General features: G+C 40.5%; 1 protein-coding gene across 1 annotated transcript in view; it reads right to left on the bottom strand.

Annotated features, from left to right (window-relative positions):
- LOC139213051 (E3 ubiquitin-protein ligase RNF123) overlaps window positions 1-16,616 on the bottom strand; it is a 148,136-nt gene that overhangs the window by 12,865 nt on the left and 118,655 nt on the right. The gene's annotated exons all lie outside the window — the stretch shown is intronic.

Here is a 16,616-nt window from a genome sequence, read left to right as displayed (position 1 = left end):
TAAAAATGTGTATAATAAATATTTAATTTCAACATTTCTCTCAACGAAGATTTACGTCGTTGACGTGTGTCGCAGGCACGTTTCTTTCAGCTCAGCGTGGTGCCAGACACGTGGCTGTTGCAAACAAACCGGTGGGTGTGTCATGGGCCATGGATCCCAAAGGGAAAAAGAGAAAGATAGCTAAGGAGAACAGAGGATTCAACAGTTCTTGGACAGAATCATTTGCTTTCATTGCCAATGCAGAAGGATTGCCTGCATGTTTGCTTTGTAATGAGAAGTTGTCAAATAACAAAAAGAGTAATGTGGAAAGACATTTCCAGGTAAGGCATGCTACATTTGCAGCCGAGTACCCAGTTGGGAGTGAGAGAAAAAGTGCAATTGCATTACTTCTGGAGAAATTAGAGGAGCGCAAAGATAGATTTAAGAAGTGGATTGCATCTCCAAACTCCACTACTGCTGCTAGTTTTGTTGCAACCCGGGAGATAATAAAGCGTGGAAAACCGTTCACTGATGGTGACTACATGAAGGATTCATTCATTAAAATATCAGAGCACCTATCTTCAGACTTCAAAAACAAAACCGAGATAATACAGAAAATTAAAGACATGCCTCTCTCCGCAAAGACAGTGAAGGAAAAGGCCATTAAAATGGCAGGCAACATCACCAATCAGCAAATCAAGGACATTAATTCAGCTCCAGCATACTCAATTGCCTGTGATGAGTCGTGTGATGTGATCGATATTGAACAGGCAGCGCTGTTATGCAGGTATGTGAACTCTGATGGGCCGCAAGATGAAATGATCGAATTAGTACCCCTGAAAGGCCAAACACGCGGGGAGGACATATGTGAGGCTGTGCTGAAGTGTTTAAATGGCAATGGAATAAACACCAACCCCCTGATTTCAGTGGCTACAGATGGGGCACCCAGTATGAGAGGATCACAAAAGGGGTTTGTGACTTTACTACAGAAAGCGTTGGATCGAAATCTGCTTGCATTTCACTGCATCTTGCACCAAGAAGCACTGTGTGCACAAACATTCCCACCGGAGTGTATGGAGGTGATGAACCTTGTCATCGAGATGGTGAACAAGATAATTGCAAAAGCATTAAACCACCGTCAGTTCCATGCATTGCCAGATGAAGTTGACAGCGAATATTCCGATCTCCTGCTACACAACAAAGTCCGATGGCTGTCCAGGGGTGAGGTTTTGCGTCGCTTTGTCGCTTGTTTAGAACATGTGAAAACATTCCTGAAAAGCAAAAACCTGAACTACCTGCAACTGGAAGATACCGAGTGGCTGGAAAAACTGCACTTTATGGTGGATATGACAAGCCACCTAAACATGCTGAATAAAAGTCTCCAGGGGCAGGGAAACACTGCACTGCAAATGCTGGAAGCTGTTTTGTCATTCGAGCGCAAGCTGACTGTATTCACCAGAGATGTACAGCGAGGCACGCTCTCTCACTTCCCCTCCCTGAGAGAGTTCAAAGAAGCCCATCACGATCACACACTCAACGGTGATTATTTACAAGGTGCGATCGTTGATATGCAAACTGCATTTGGGAGCAGATTTAGCGAGTTCCGAAAGGAAAAAATGACCCTAACTTTCCCTGTCACACCCCTGGAGATTGACCCGTCCTTGTTGAACACATTCCCAGGAGTAAATCAAGCTGACCTTGAAATGGAAATGGCCGATATAGCTGACAAAGATTTATGGGTGTCCAAGTTCAAAAGTCTGACAGCCGAGCTTGAAGACGTGACTCGCCAGAAAGCCCAGCTTGCCCAAAGCCTCAAATGGAGCGAAATTGAAAGCCTCCCAACACCCGAGAAACTTGTGTTTGAAACATGGAATGCTCTTCCAGTCTTGGAGTATTATCCATCTTTGGATCAACATACCTGTGCGAGCAGATATTCTCAAACATGAACTACATCAAATCCAAATACCACACCCGCCTCACAGATGAGAGCTTGCAGTCCTGCGTGAAGATTAAAGTTACATCTTACATGCCCGATGTTGAGGAGCTGTCCAGTGATGTCCGAAAACAGAAGTCACATTAAACGGGTAAGAACACAATCCTGTCATAGGCACATATTTAGTAACAAAGTGGCTGTTTTTATAAAGTGATTTCTGATTTTTGTCAGTATATATTTGGAATGACACATAGGGATATTATTGTGTTTTGTTGCTCAGGTCCGAGGATGGCTGCATTGTATTGTGCGTGGCAAAAGAGAAGAGGATGCTGCTGCATTTTACCCTTGCACTGACTTACTTGGCATTTGCAGAAAACTAAAGAGAACAGGATAATGCACAGAAATGCAACACCACCGTGCTGGTGGTGTTATGATCAGCACTGCTAGCTCAGGTTAATAGGTGACTCTGAATTGCCCCTAGGTGTGAGTGTGAGTATGAACGATTGTCTGTCTCTAGTGTCGGCCTTGTGATTGACTGGCGACCACTCCAGGGTGTACCCAGGCTTTGGCCCAGTGTCAGCTGGGATTGGCTCGAGCCCCCCAGCGACCGTTAAGAATAAGCGGTATAGATAACGGACGGATGGATGGATGATTGGTCTAGTCTCCTAATTGAAAAATGATGGTGACGCTAACATTTTACTCCCCTGACGGTGATTTGTGACAGGCTGAGTAAATGTCTCCTTATAGAAAAAATCCCTCAACTCTCGTCTTTGAGCTTCCCTCTGTCCCTCTCCTGTTCAGGTTTCTGTCACATCTATTTGTCCCTTCTCTGTCACCGTCACTGTTTTCAGGGTCCAATCAGAGGAGACGGAAACTTTTAACTTGTGTTTTTAACTGTTTTTTTCCCAAGAGGTTTCTTCGGAAAGCACACTGTCAGCACAACACACACTGAGCCTGTCGATGAAAGAGCATTTATCACACATCTACTTACATTATGCGTGAGTGTATGTGTGTGTGTGTGTGTGTGTGTGTGTGTGTGAGTGCGGGTGCATACATGCGTACTTGTGTGCGTGTGTGATACGTGGCTGCAGGAACAGTCTTGTCAGCTCGTGATAAGTGACCTTTCTGTGAGTCTGGAAGCCTGTAGGAATTTCTAATTTCCAAACACGCATGTGTGTGTGTGTGTGTGTGTGTTTGTGTTTGTGTTTGTATGTGTGTGTGTGTGTGTGTGTGTGTGTGTGTGTGTGTGTGCACTTCAGTAGCTGACCCCCCCTGTGGGCGCTGCCATAACACAGACAAATGATCAGCTTTAAAGAAAAGGAAAGACTGTGGGAGGCTGTGGGCGTGATTGATGGAGAGAGAAAAATGAAAAGATCCGAACACCTGAGAGGATCAGTTACAGACTGACTGCTAGCTAGTTAGCTGGTCAGGCTTAAGAATGAATGGAATGAACCAACCCTATTTCGATCAAGTCATATGCTCTATAAAGTCATACAAGCTGCCACTGACATCTTGAAAGTATAACAACAAAACTCTTTGAGCAAACGGCTCCACCTGTAGTATAAAGTGATGTAAATAAGCCAGTGTGTCTAGATGGAAAAGGCACTCAAATGTGGACAAAAAAAAATGGTGGCTGGGAAAGAAAAATATGCCATTTTCATCAGGAGGGTACACTTATTCAGCCTGTTGCAAAACGATCATCAGAGGTGCAAAAAATATTGTGTCATGGCAATTTGTAAACTGGGTATTGACTGAAACCTCATTCAGACTGGATGCCTGTCTTTAGGGGAGGTCGGGTGATTTGAGCATTAACTGCTGTGGTCAGTGATTTTGATCCAGTTTAGAGTGCGTGTATGGGTCAGTTTTCACCCCCCCACACAAGGTGATTTACACTTGTTGTATACTTTGTCTGTTTAAATAAAACTTCAGAAGAATACATCCAATGGTTACCTCTGGATCTGCAGCATCAATTTTGTGGAGTACTGTTTCAAAATTGAAATTGATTGAATTAAAACTTTGCACTCGATGAAAATGTCTGAGGATCACCTAAGTTATTACAATTCATCCTGGAGGAGAAAATGAACGTCTGAATTGAATTTCATAACAATTCATAAAACAGTTGTTGAGATATTTCAGTCTGAACTACAGTGATGGGCTGACTTCCACTTGGCAGTCAAAAATGGTGGTGAAGATAACAGAAACAGGGATCTATTTGTGTCATATCATGCATAACTTTTGTGGATCATAACTTATCAGGTATGAAACTATCCTGCAGATGCTTGGGTTAAAAAAAAAAAAAGACCAAACTTTTCAATGGATGTCTGTTTTTGAGCCATTACAAAGCCCACAACTGCACCTGAAAGCCTTTATTCTCTATGACGAGTACGGTCCATACCCACGGCGATACACACTTAAATCACATTAGTTACTACTTTGGCATAGTCTGAATCTGCAGGAAGGATACGTGAACGCTGCAGAGAAGAAGGACTCGCCTTCCAATCTGTTTTTATCTCTTTCTGCTTATCACCACTTTCGGATTACGTAGTCGTAAATGACACGTTTGAAATGTTTCCACGGACTTGCCCAACTTCAGCTGAATAGTCAGGGGCACAGACACCAACCAGTATTTATTTAGGCTGTAACAAACTGGGCTAAGCCGACTAGCATGGTGCTGCTGATAGACAACAATTGGTGCACTGACAAAACTTTACAGGCAAAATTTTTGTTGTAAAACTTCAGTTCCACGTGTGCGTGGGTATGTAATTTTTAATACCACGGTAGATTTCACGATTCCGACAATTACTGTCACGACTGTAATTGCAAAATAAATCCCTAGTTGCCACCGAGATTGTGATATCCTCAAAAAGTGCAAGTCACGCTGACTGATATCAATATGTGTTTCTCAGAGTTATGACTCTGAGGAGAAGTGCGATTTTAGACTCAATTTCACCTCATGCAGCATCTTTGGTCCCCTTCAACTCTCTGATGCCCCCCTGGGGAGGCTTTTGTCTCTTTTTTCTTTGTCCTGCTGAATGCCCATGTCTATTACAGACCACATACTGTAATTTCACCATGATTAACATGAGAAATGATGAATTAAATCACAGACAAGCACAGTTAAGATGTCATTAATTTGAAACAGCCAGGTACAGCACTTTGCTGTCTCACACCTTTTTTTCTTCTTGTCAGGTTGGAGCTCTTGTTCAAGTACGAACGTCAGCTTTTTATTATCTGATGAGCCTGTCAGGAAGATTAACTGAGTTCTTTGAGAAACTGCACACCACTTTGCATCGGTAGCAATGTTCTCATTGCAGGGAAATATAAATATAAACCGAGAGAGAGAGAGAGAGATGACTAAAGAGCTGTCACAGCTCAGTTCAAAGAGACTGGAGAGTGCAGGAATTAAGTAAATATCACAACTCAATCTGTCACATGCAGCAAAGAGAAAGCAAGGAAGGTCAGAATGTATGTGTGTGCTCTCCCTGCAGGCTGCATATGTACATGGCTGAGGCAAAAATGAAGTCCTGATGGCAGACTGAGAGAAGAAGGGTCCTGAGGAGGACACGGGAGATGTGATTGGTGAAGGCGCTCAGGGAGCCACCGATCATCTCCATCCTGAAATATCAGGGTGGAGGGGAAAATGTGTCTGGTCTCAGGCGAGCAAAAGGATGCCAAAAATAAGTATGGCAGCTTGTGAAGGAGACAAGGGCAAACATCAACAGCATGGGTGACGGAAAAACAAGAGAGAGGGACGGCTGAAAGGTGATAATGATGAGACGGAGAGGAGGGATTTTTTAAGGAATCATAGCAGAATTAAAATAAAGATGTAAAGAAAAGGGCTGCAATATTAATTAACCCATCCATTATGTTTTTTATAATAGTTAAGTCTATAAAATGTCCAATAACAGTGAGTCCAATGTGACGTCTTCAAATGTCTTGTTTTGTCTGACCAACAGTCCACAACTGATATACATGTACATTGAGAAACGCCAGAAATCCTCACATTTGGGCAGCAGTAAATGTTTGATATGTTTAAAGATGGCAGTTAATTGATTGCATTGGTTGATTATTGTTAAACAAAAGTACAGAGTGATAGATAGTGTAATATTACCGCATCATATAACACAAAGGATAACCCAGCCGTGCTATCTTCTCTTTGAGACCATACTGAGCCAACTGTTTGTTTAGTGTGTTAGCATGTTAATATTTGCTAATTTGCCAAAGACACAAAGTACATTTTAGGCTGATGAGAATGTCATTAGTTTTGCAGGAACTTGGTCACAAACCAGATTTAAACTGACCTCCACTGATTGTCCACCTCAGCGTGTGTTACCAGGCGCTGGGTAGTTCTACTGCCTTACACAGTGAAGAGAAAACGGTCAAAAGAAAAAACAAAACAACACAGTGAGAGACAAACTGAGGATTTAACAGCATACTGAGGAGAGTAAAGCTCAGGATTCTTCCAGGCGAGTGGATACACAGTCTAAAAAAAAAAAAAAATCAGTGTGCCAGTCAAACTGTTCACTCTCCTAAATCTGCTGTGTGCTCTGTCCGATAGTGCTGAGCGGGCAGAAACCAGCCGAAGGCCGGGCAAATAAAAGAAAAATATTACAGACAGGGAAAAAGACACTTCAGATGAAAGCGACTGACCAGGAGACAAATGTTTTGCTGCTGCAAAGCAAGAATCTCCAGAGCATGTGCTAAGTTTCCCCCTTTTTAACCTCCCACCTCTATCACATTTTAATAAATTTGCATCAGCCTTACATTGGTCCCACGTGCTGCTGTGCTCAGATACAACACAGAAACCTGTCCAGCAGGCTGCTGCACAGAGATATTTTCTGACAGACGGCAGAACATTTGTAAACGGTGACACGTTGCATAGAAAAAGCTAATCGAGAACAGACTGCATACTGAGCGTCTGACTGTACATCTGCCATGTGTGGTTTTGTTGGATAAGGACAAACTCACAATCTGATTGGATTATCCAGATCAGGATGACAGAAATCAAGCCAGCGTCTAGCAACAAGATTTGTCAGCCTGACCACAGATACTAAAGGAACAATCTCTGACATATTTTCTGCTTATTCTCTCTTCTGTGATTCCAAAGTATGCGTCCAAGATAGACGGACCTGTTTTCAGTTTTCAATACTGTGGCCAACTTTTTTTTTTTTAAATAATTGGATTGTGCCTGTATATTGCTAAAGTTATATTATAAAAGTTTTATGTTGCAACAAACTGGGCTAACACTTCAAATGGCTTTCTATCTTTCTTTTATGGTCTGTGTATCATGAAGACCTAAAAAAATAAGGTTAGTGGTAATGTTGCATAATGTTGCAAAATCTCACAGCGAAGCTTCATACGGTAATTAACTGTTGGGAAAAGAGGCTGAAACAGGCTGAGGTTTCAGATTGCGCAGACTTTCGGAAATGTATGTTGAAGACTGCACCCTTTGATTTAGTTATTTGTACATGACAATGAATGCATTGCAAGGGGAAAGGGCCGACTGAGGCTACATGTAAAGGGACAGAGGATTCTGTGCTACACCGCATATGCACTGTTCAACTTGGATTGTAAAAATGACATTGCTACTTTGGATCGGTTATTACATATACATTTGGGCTGGATGACAATACATTAGAGTTATTTACTGAGTAGAATCGTATTGTAATAACATGGTCATCACCTATTATTCCACACATTTCTGCCATCCAATTTCATAATATCTAAACAAGTCGTGATTACTAACAACAAAAACGGTTAATCAGGTTCAAAGAGTCGTGGCTCAGAGGTAGAGAAGATCGGTGGATTGATCCCTGGCTCCTCCAGTCTGCATGTCTAAGTGTTCTTTTGCAAGACACTGAGCCACAAATTGCTCCTGAAGCAGTGAAACACAACTTCAGTGTGTGAGTGTATGTGAGCGTTCCCTCCTTAGTTCCCTCCTGACGGCAACCTCCCATTAGTGTATGAATGTATGCATGCTATATGAATTGGTGAATGTGAATATAGTGTTTAAGTGCTTTGAGTGGTCAACAAGACAAGTAAGGAGCAATACAAGTAAAGTCCATTTACCATTCATGGCTTTGATGGACAAAGTTAATGGCTTGTGTCAGCGTTCATCATGTTCATATAGCTTTGGAATCCGGTTGGATTAATGTCAAATATAACTTAGAAAGCTGCAACTTTCCTCTACAACTCAACTAAAGAGCCTGTTCAGTTTTGGATTGTAATAGTTTGGACTCTCATCAAGTCCAGCTGGACAGATGGTTCAATTGAGTTTTAAATTGTCACATTACTTGTTTGTTTGTTTCTTTCATATAACTTTCTCTTTATAGAGGAAAACATGAAAATAGATTCTTGGTTTCAGGTTAATTTAAGTCTCAAATTTTAGCAGCAACAGGCAGGTTCAGGACGTTTAGGCCTGTGCTTGGTTCAGTAGAAGCACAGCTAGTTTGTTCTGTTGGAAGGTCACATTTGCATAGTACTGAAGAAGTAATAACAGTGTTGTAGTGCGTCTCAAGAAGAATTAAGTCCAAATAATTTGTAAGTAGCGAAAGCCACTCTCTATATATCTTCAAAAAAAAAAAAGCTATCAGCAAATGTAAATGTAAGCTGAATTGAACATGCACGTCAAAAGCAGGAAGCTCATTTGAACCATATATTTGATTCCAACTTTTTATTGCTATTGTAATCAATCAGATCATTTTTTAGGCTTTTTTGGCCTGCAATCAATGAACTGAACTGTCATCATGCAGAAACACATAGTATCTTAGGTGAAAAAAGACACATTCAAATTCAATGATATGTGAAGGAAAGAGGAGGTGAGAGGAAAAAGGAGAAAAGAATGAAAAATGTATTCATGTAATCTCAAACATTTTTAAATGGCAGACTTGTTCCCTCCCTCCCTCCCTCCCTCCCCTAATGCTTTAATAAGGATCAGTCATCCTGTTAGCGCGCTGTTTCTGAGATTAACAACGAGCTTGTAGACGCGTTGGATGTTGAATGTAAATATAAATGCAGGCAGGATGTCAGAGTTATCAGTGTGTTGGTGCTGACAGCAGCAGCGGTGGTGGTGTGGAAAGAGATGTCAGGATTTATTGTTGAGCTGTTGGTGATTTGCCACCAATTTAAACTAATTGCACCCAATTTGAGACCCCTTTGTGTTAACTGCTACACTGGCATGAAACGTTATAGTTATATAGAACTGACAGGCAGAGATCAGGCAGTTTTATTTTTCTCACTGCTTCAACACACCTGATTCAAATGAATCGCTTGTTATCTGCTTCTGCAGAGCTTGATGATTCATTTGGATCAGGAGAGGTGAAAAAGGGGAAACAGGGCCAGAGTTGAGAAAGAGTGATGCTACGCTATTAAAGTTACTGAGAACATCTCCAGTGGAGTTCAAAGTAACATAGACAGGACAGACTGGTTTCCGGAATTAACTGTAAAATAAACTCAGGTTGGAGACACTCACTCCTCAGAGAGAAGTTAAAGTTTTATTTATTGATATTTGTTATAATATTTGACACTGCTTTAATTAATGTATGCCTGTGTGGTCTTGTTGTTCTTGGGTCACTCTTTCTCAATACCTCCAAATCTGTGTTTTCTAGGGCCGCCACTCAGTTTTGTGAAGAATGTATGTGTTCAAATAACGAACTGTATTTCACATTGTCAAACTGAGATGCTACTGTACAGTAAATATGAAGACGTACCCTGCAGCTAGTTAGCTTAGCTTAGCATAAAGACAAGAAACACGGGAAAGCAGCTTGCCTAAGTTTCACTCTTTTAACCAATCAATTCTCTTATTTTTTAAATGTTAATTAGCTAGATGGTGTAAGGTAAAGTTTAATTTTTTTTTTTATTCCAGAAGAATCACAAACAATGACAGGACAAAACAAAAGAAAAATGTCCGGATTTATTCTAATGAGCTTTCAACGTGTGGAAGCGTTTGGGATGAATGAACATAGTTTCTTTTTAAGCGCATCAGAAAAGAGTTGGTGAGTTTCAGTTTCAATTCTTAAAATGAATGCTTGAACCTCTTCTTGCTTTTTGTACCAAACATGGACACACATGCACACGCGCGCTGATTGACTACACTACAGTGTAATAATGAAAGGTCATATGGAGCAGCACAGTCAGGGCTCACTTCCTCTCATGTCTCTCGGTCAGGACATGAAGAAAATGAGATTGCTTTTTCGAAGAGTAATAGCTTCAGATCTGAAGACTCTAGATATCCCACAGATAAATAGTCAATTTGGAAACATTGCTTTCCAGGTCTCTGCACCACATAAATGATTCTGATGATTAAGCATTTTACTGGTGTTTTATCAAGTCAAATCATTTTTATTTTTATTTATCAAATCAGGCTTATGTATAAATGTCTTACACTTTGTCCCGAGAAACACGTTAAATATACATTTCATCTGTGTATATTTTCAGAGCTTACGACTCTTGTGTGTTAAGCATTCATTCATTTGCTCGCACTGAAATGTGGAGAAGGATTTATTAGATAATAAGTATGAAGTTGCTGCTGACTTTTAGAGAAAAATAACACAAATAACACTAATTTGACACTGCCATTACATCACATTTACAGAGTGAGGCACATGCCCTACAGTGAGACACAATGAGAAGTAAATTTAGATAGTTAACAGATGCAGTAACAGGAGGTGTTCTTTCACTGACCTCAGGGTTCAAAACCTGTTTACATGCATCATGTTTTGATTGATAGGTAATGGGAGCTGAACAAGAGGTGAAAATAAGAGCTGACACTTCACTAATGGCCTTATGACTCAGGTACAGGTCACATTACAGACCAACACATGGACTGGCATACAGTATCATGTGTAGTAGTATGTGAGTATATGTGTTAATGCCAATATATGTTTTTTCAGTGATGAAATACATAGTTGTGCTGACTTAATCTATCTGTTAAAGTGACTGGGCAAATTAATGGTAGCTAATACAATGCTGCTTCTATGCACATGTGAGTAGTGGATGGAAACACACATTTTGTCAGTATGATCTTCAAGAAAATTGGTTAAAATGTCCACTACATTTGGATGTAAACTTGATTAGAAAGTCTGATTGATCACACTATCTGTACACTAAAGATGAAGCTCCAGTCATTGGCTGACTAGCTTAGCTTAGCATAAAGACAAGAAAGGAGGATAACATGTAGACTGACTCTATCTGAGGGTATGAAAAATCCACCCACCAGTAGCTGTAAAACTGCCTGATGAATATGTTATTTATCATTTGTTTTATCTGTACAAAAACTACAGTATCAAAATGACAATTTGCCATTTTACAGGAATTTATGGAGTTGTGTATTTCTCGGCCCCAAAAGTCAATTTGTTTGCTTTACTGTTATCACATAGCCATTTTTGCTGCAGACACCCTGTGTTCTGAGGGATGTGATTGTCTCTGGAGAGAATGGTGAGGACGCCATCTGAATGATGCTGAGTGTTTTATCTGAGAGAGAGATTGCACCTGCACCAAAACATGCAGAGATGTTAACCCACAAACAGACTGCATCTTGATCTTGTAAAGGGAGACCTCATATGTTGCAGCCTTTCCAAACTGAGGCGCAAACAACGTTACCATAAAAGTACAATGCATAAAAACCAGCCAGAATTTTAGTTTAAAACGTTGAAATGAAGTAACAATATCAACAGACTGTGAAGAAATAACAATATGCGGTTATGTGAAAGACATCTATGGATTTTGTTGCAGATATATCGACTGAGATTAGCATGCTAACCAGCTAGCCTTGCCTTGTAATATCACTTTGTACCTCAGGGTGAGTCTCTGTAGCCTCGAGTCTGCTCTCAGTCCAACACGAGAGGAAGAAGAAATAGCCCTGCCCCAGCTAACAGCTATCTTCAGATCTTTAGTGCAACTAGCAACACAAACCGTATCGAAAAACATCCCAGATGCAGCAGCTGTAGCTCCTTCGAGCTCGACTACATTTTAGTTCTAACCTGGTATTGTTCAGTTTGGATAAAGAGCAGCAGACTTTGAAACGATCAATACCCACGGCATCCAGCCAGACCAAAGGCTGCAGTGGGTGGTGTGTCAGAAAAAACACCCATAGGGGACTGCAAATGAAGCGCGGGGTTTGAATTAACATCCGTGCAATCAAACATCGCGGCGGGTGGCGCGAATGCGACTGTGCGACAGAGGAGAAGGAAAAGAGCCAGGGTGGGAGCAAAGCTAACCCAGCTTGGATCTGCTGCTCGTGCTTTACGTCTGGTTGTGAGAAGGTGGACTGGATGACAAAGGCCAAGGAACAGGACATCAGCATTTGTTTGTTTGTACCCACATTTGTACAGACATCTGGCTTCATCTCAGTGCCCCGTCAATCTATCGCTCTGGACAGGTGGACCGTGTACAGAGACAGAGTGCAGGACTCCGTTTAGATGAGGGGAGGCAGAGGCTGTTGCTGCTGTTTACATTCCCCCACATCAATCCACCCGTCCATCGTCCATACCGCTTATCCTAAAGGGTAACGGGTAAATATAGAAAATACACTACAGAATTATTTCCAAGGTGTATGTGTATATAAACACTCATAAATACTTATAAATCCAGTTCTATTTTAAATGTAATCATCTGTAGTGAGTGTAGCATTAAGGGGCTACAGTGTTGTAAAATGAGAATAAATGAACCTTGAATGTGATTAGGGAATGGTTATATATTTTTGAGGACATTGCAGTTGGTTTATTAGGGGAGGAGGGGTTAGGAGGGGTCAGGTGCAATTTTTTTGGAGCAGGTGGCCAAATGTTACATATTGCACCTTTAATTAAACCAGGTGTAACATTATTTATTGTAGTTTTAATTACATTTTTGTCCACTACAGGCCAAACATTCTAATCAATATTTAAAATGGAAAGAAATCATACCCAGGCCGAGTTAGTATTGAGGTAAACTGATCAGGTAGAACATGTCCAAACATGAGCAGCTCAGCTGTAAAGCTCAGCAGATTTTACAGAAAGGTCAACACATTGATAGTCATCAGACACCAGCCCATCGCTGCTGCCTCTTTTACAACACGTACACAAACCACACACATGTACACACTGCTGCTTTCATAGAGTCTCGTCTCTCTGTTTCTGCTCCTTCAAACCTCCCCTTCCTCACCCCTCCTTTTAGAGGGAAGTCATTGGAGCTTTAATGCCAGGTGCTGTGGATCTGGTTGCCCTGACATCCCAAGCTGTTGTCCTGGCAAACATAAGCAAGCAGAAAACGTGTCGTCCTTGGTGCGCATATAAATTTATGAACCCACAGAATGTTTGGGAATATCTGTGTGATTTGTATGTTTGTGTGAAAATGTTAATCGTCTATGGGAACACTCCAAGAAAAGAACAATCGGACAGCAGCACCAAACCAACCTGACAGCTTTTCAAACAGTCTAATGATTTAATAACAAAGCGGCAGCTGAAGGTGGCATCTGCAGCGCAGTCGCAGGAATCACAAACCGCACCAGGACTAGCTCTTGTCCTATTTCTCTGTCTACTGCGCTCTCATGTACTAAAGCTTTCTTTTACACTAGATTTTCTCTGACTTCAAGGACAAAGAGGAATTCTGGAGAAAAGAAATGCACAGAGACAGGCTTGTTTCTCTGTTCCTGTCCATTTAGATTTAACAATGTTGTTTTATAGCTCTTTTCTCAACACCGTTATGAAGTCATTTAACAAAGGACATGAGAGATGGTAATGACTATCTCTGGCACCACACCACGGATCTTGTTATTGATTGTAACAAATTCGCCAAATTATGGCACTATTTGGTGCCCTAAATGGCCTTCAGAACATATTTCTTCATATAATCAAATGTTGTAGCATTTGCTTCACTGTTAGTTAAATGATTAGGTGGAAGGTTGCCCTCTTTTCTTCTTTTATATAATGGATCAACAAGGTTGTGATGTGTCCTCCAACTGATAAAGTCACTTTAGATGGATTCATAATATAAATAGTCCACTGTAATATGACAGGCTTGTTGTTTTATTAAAATATAAATGCCCTTTTATCTTACTCTCAACATATGGAACTGTTACCTATAGTAACTTTTTTTTTTGTATTTTTCTTTACTTTTAATTGCTCTTGTGTTCAAAAAATGAGACAGTCATAAAATGTACAATTAAAGTAAAATATATAAAGTAATAAATAAAATAATACGTTGTCCAGGAGATATACAATAGAAATCAGTTTGGTATTGTTTGGCATGAACTGAAATGTTTTATTAATTTCAGGCTAGATGGGTAAATATAATTATATCAGTCTTATCCCTGTATTCCTCATCCTCAGTTATGAGACATCCAACCAATCCAGACTGCAAGAATGAATCTGTGGGGCTGACAATGAGAAACTGTTGAGAAATTGAATATCATCTACATAAAAATTAAACAATAGTGTCTAGCATGTAAATTGAGAGAGTGGACCAGAATAGGGCCCAGAATCGATCCTTGAGGAACAGCACAAGAAAGTCTTGGACACAAAGAAATGACCTTACAGACAGAGATTTGAGCCACTCAATAATCATTCTTAAAACCATTTTAAAAATATAAATTTTGCCTGCTTACTACTACATGTCTTTCGCTTTCACTCCAACAAACATTTTACTCTTCATCTTACTTCCCAATCAACATCTTCCCCTTCCATTATAAAAGGTAGATTGTCATGAAAAATAGAAGGACTCTTGTTCCCCTAATAAATGTTTAACAATCAGATAAAATGTTTTGGTTGCATACAACATAAAAGGTAATGAGAGACAATCTTCTTCTGAATGAATCCCAGCCGAAAGGTTTAAGTTACAGAGCATTATATCTGACTTGGTCTCTCTATAACTTTTCCTCTATAAAATACCTGCAAAGATCACTACCTCAGCTTGCGAGTATCCACACTCGACTTAACCTTTCGCAAATGCTTCTCGATGTGCTGTAGGATAATATATTAATTATTTTACTGCATTATTTGATTCTGACACACAAGTTCAGCTGTATAATCCACTAGCATCAGAAGTCCCATTGAGGGTGAGCACAGGCAAAATCTGAATCTGAAACTAGTGAAAGTTAAAGCTCAGCTATCTATCAGAGAAGACAAAATAAAGTACAGTTTAACTCAAATACACAAGGCTCTATGCAAGAGTAGAACACTGCTACCGCAGGACCAATACGCCATTTCTTTCTTGAGTATATTTTCCAATCATGTGGCAAAGCCGTACATTAGAGAGAATGTGATTTCCTACTTCAAGCAAAGTGAAAGCAGAGAGCACAGAGCATCTCCTCTCTGCAAAGAACCATTAGTGGGTTTGTGGAAATATACCTCAGGCTCTAGACACACTGCACTTAAACTCTATCCATCTATCTGTGTTTTATTTTCTTTCCTTTACTCTTTTCTATTCTTCACATCTACAGTCTCTCCTCACAGTCGAATATATGCTCTGGGATGAACAGAATCTGATGTCTTGATGTATTACAGAACTTCCAATATTACTGCTGAAAAAGTTTGATCTATTGGTTCTTGAAGCATGATGTAGCATAAAAAGGGATTTACACATTTTTATTCTCTCCTCCCGTCCCTCCCTCCTCTTTTCCCTCCTCCTTTCCTTATCAATAATAAATCCTTCCTCTGGCCAGTTTAGCTCTGTGGTGTAGTCCGAAGGAGAGAGTAAATGATCAGGTTTCCACTGCGGAGAGGAAGAGCAGGATGGACAGGAGCAGGAAATGGGTTTCTCCTGACCAGGTTCACCCTCAAGGGCAACTGGATCAGCATGTCCAAACTGCCAATTTCACCAGATCTCTTGCAACAAAGTGTCAGTTCACCTAAATGTCCTTTAACTTTTTCTGTCTTAGTTGAAAATGGCTTATTTCATCCTGATGGTATCATTAAAAGTATTATTCCCAATGCTTCTTATAAATCTGGTTGTTAACGATACTCATATTGCTCAGTTTTTGTTATTAACCCAATGCTTTTATAATATATTTAACTTTGTGTGGGCTATAGATAGCAGACAACGAGGCTGCTAGCATACATAACATACCTCGAAGATTGCTCGTTAACATGCAAACGATTTGTTGCATTTGAGGCAACCAGCATTGTTAGCATTGACTCTAGTGAAGTGTGACCAGGCTTTTGAGGATTTAGCTTTCTTTCTGCCATTATCACTAAGGAGCAGGGTCTCTGTGTGTCTGTGTGTGTCAGAGAGAGAGGCAGAGAAGAGCTGGCCTCTCCCCTCACACATACGACAGGCTCAGTGAAAGAGAGAGAGAGAGATCTCTTGGAGCGAAAATAGACACAGAGAATAGATGAATGTCTTAATCTTATTGCAAAATAGAAACAAAGTTGGTGAGATAAGAGGCGCAAGACAACATGTATGTAGCCTAAATAAACAGGACACGTATTTTCTTGATTCGTCCAAAAGCCAAAGCAGAACTAACAGCTTTAGCCTTAACTGATTTAGCCCTGGGGCCTGTTTAACACAGGGTTTCAGTATCCATCCGCATTCATGACAAGGCGAGATTTCCTGAGATGTGATCATTAGCAAAACCCAGAGAGGCAGAGACATGAGGCGGAGATACTATGTGAGGTGAAAGGGAAAGCTGTATGCAGGTGTTGCAAGAACCCACTCACTCACTCGCTTACTTACCTGACCAATCACCTTCACAGCTCATAGAGGTTATCAAGATACTTTAAAACACAATGAG

The sequence above is a fragment of the Pempheris klunzingeri genome, chromosome 2 (assembly GCF_042242105.1).
Source record: "Pempheris klunzingeri isolate RE-2024b chromosome 2, fPemKlu1.hap1, whole genome shotgun sequence".
NCBI classification, from domain to species: domain Eukaryota; kingdom Metazoa; phylum Chordata; class Actinopteri; order Acropomatiformes; family Pempheridae; genus Pempheris; species Pempheris klunzingeri.
The sequence above is the reverse complement of the archived record's forward strand: the minus strand, read 5'-3'. Positions and strand labels throughout refer to the sequence as shown.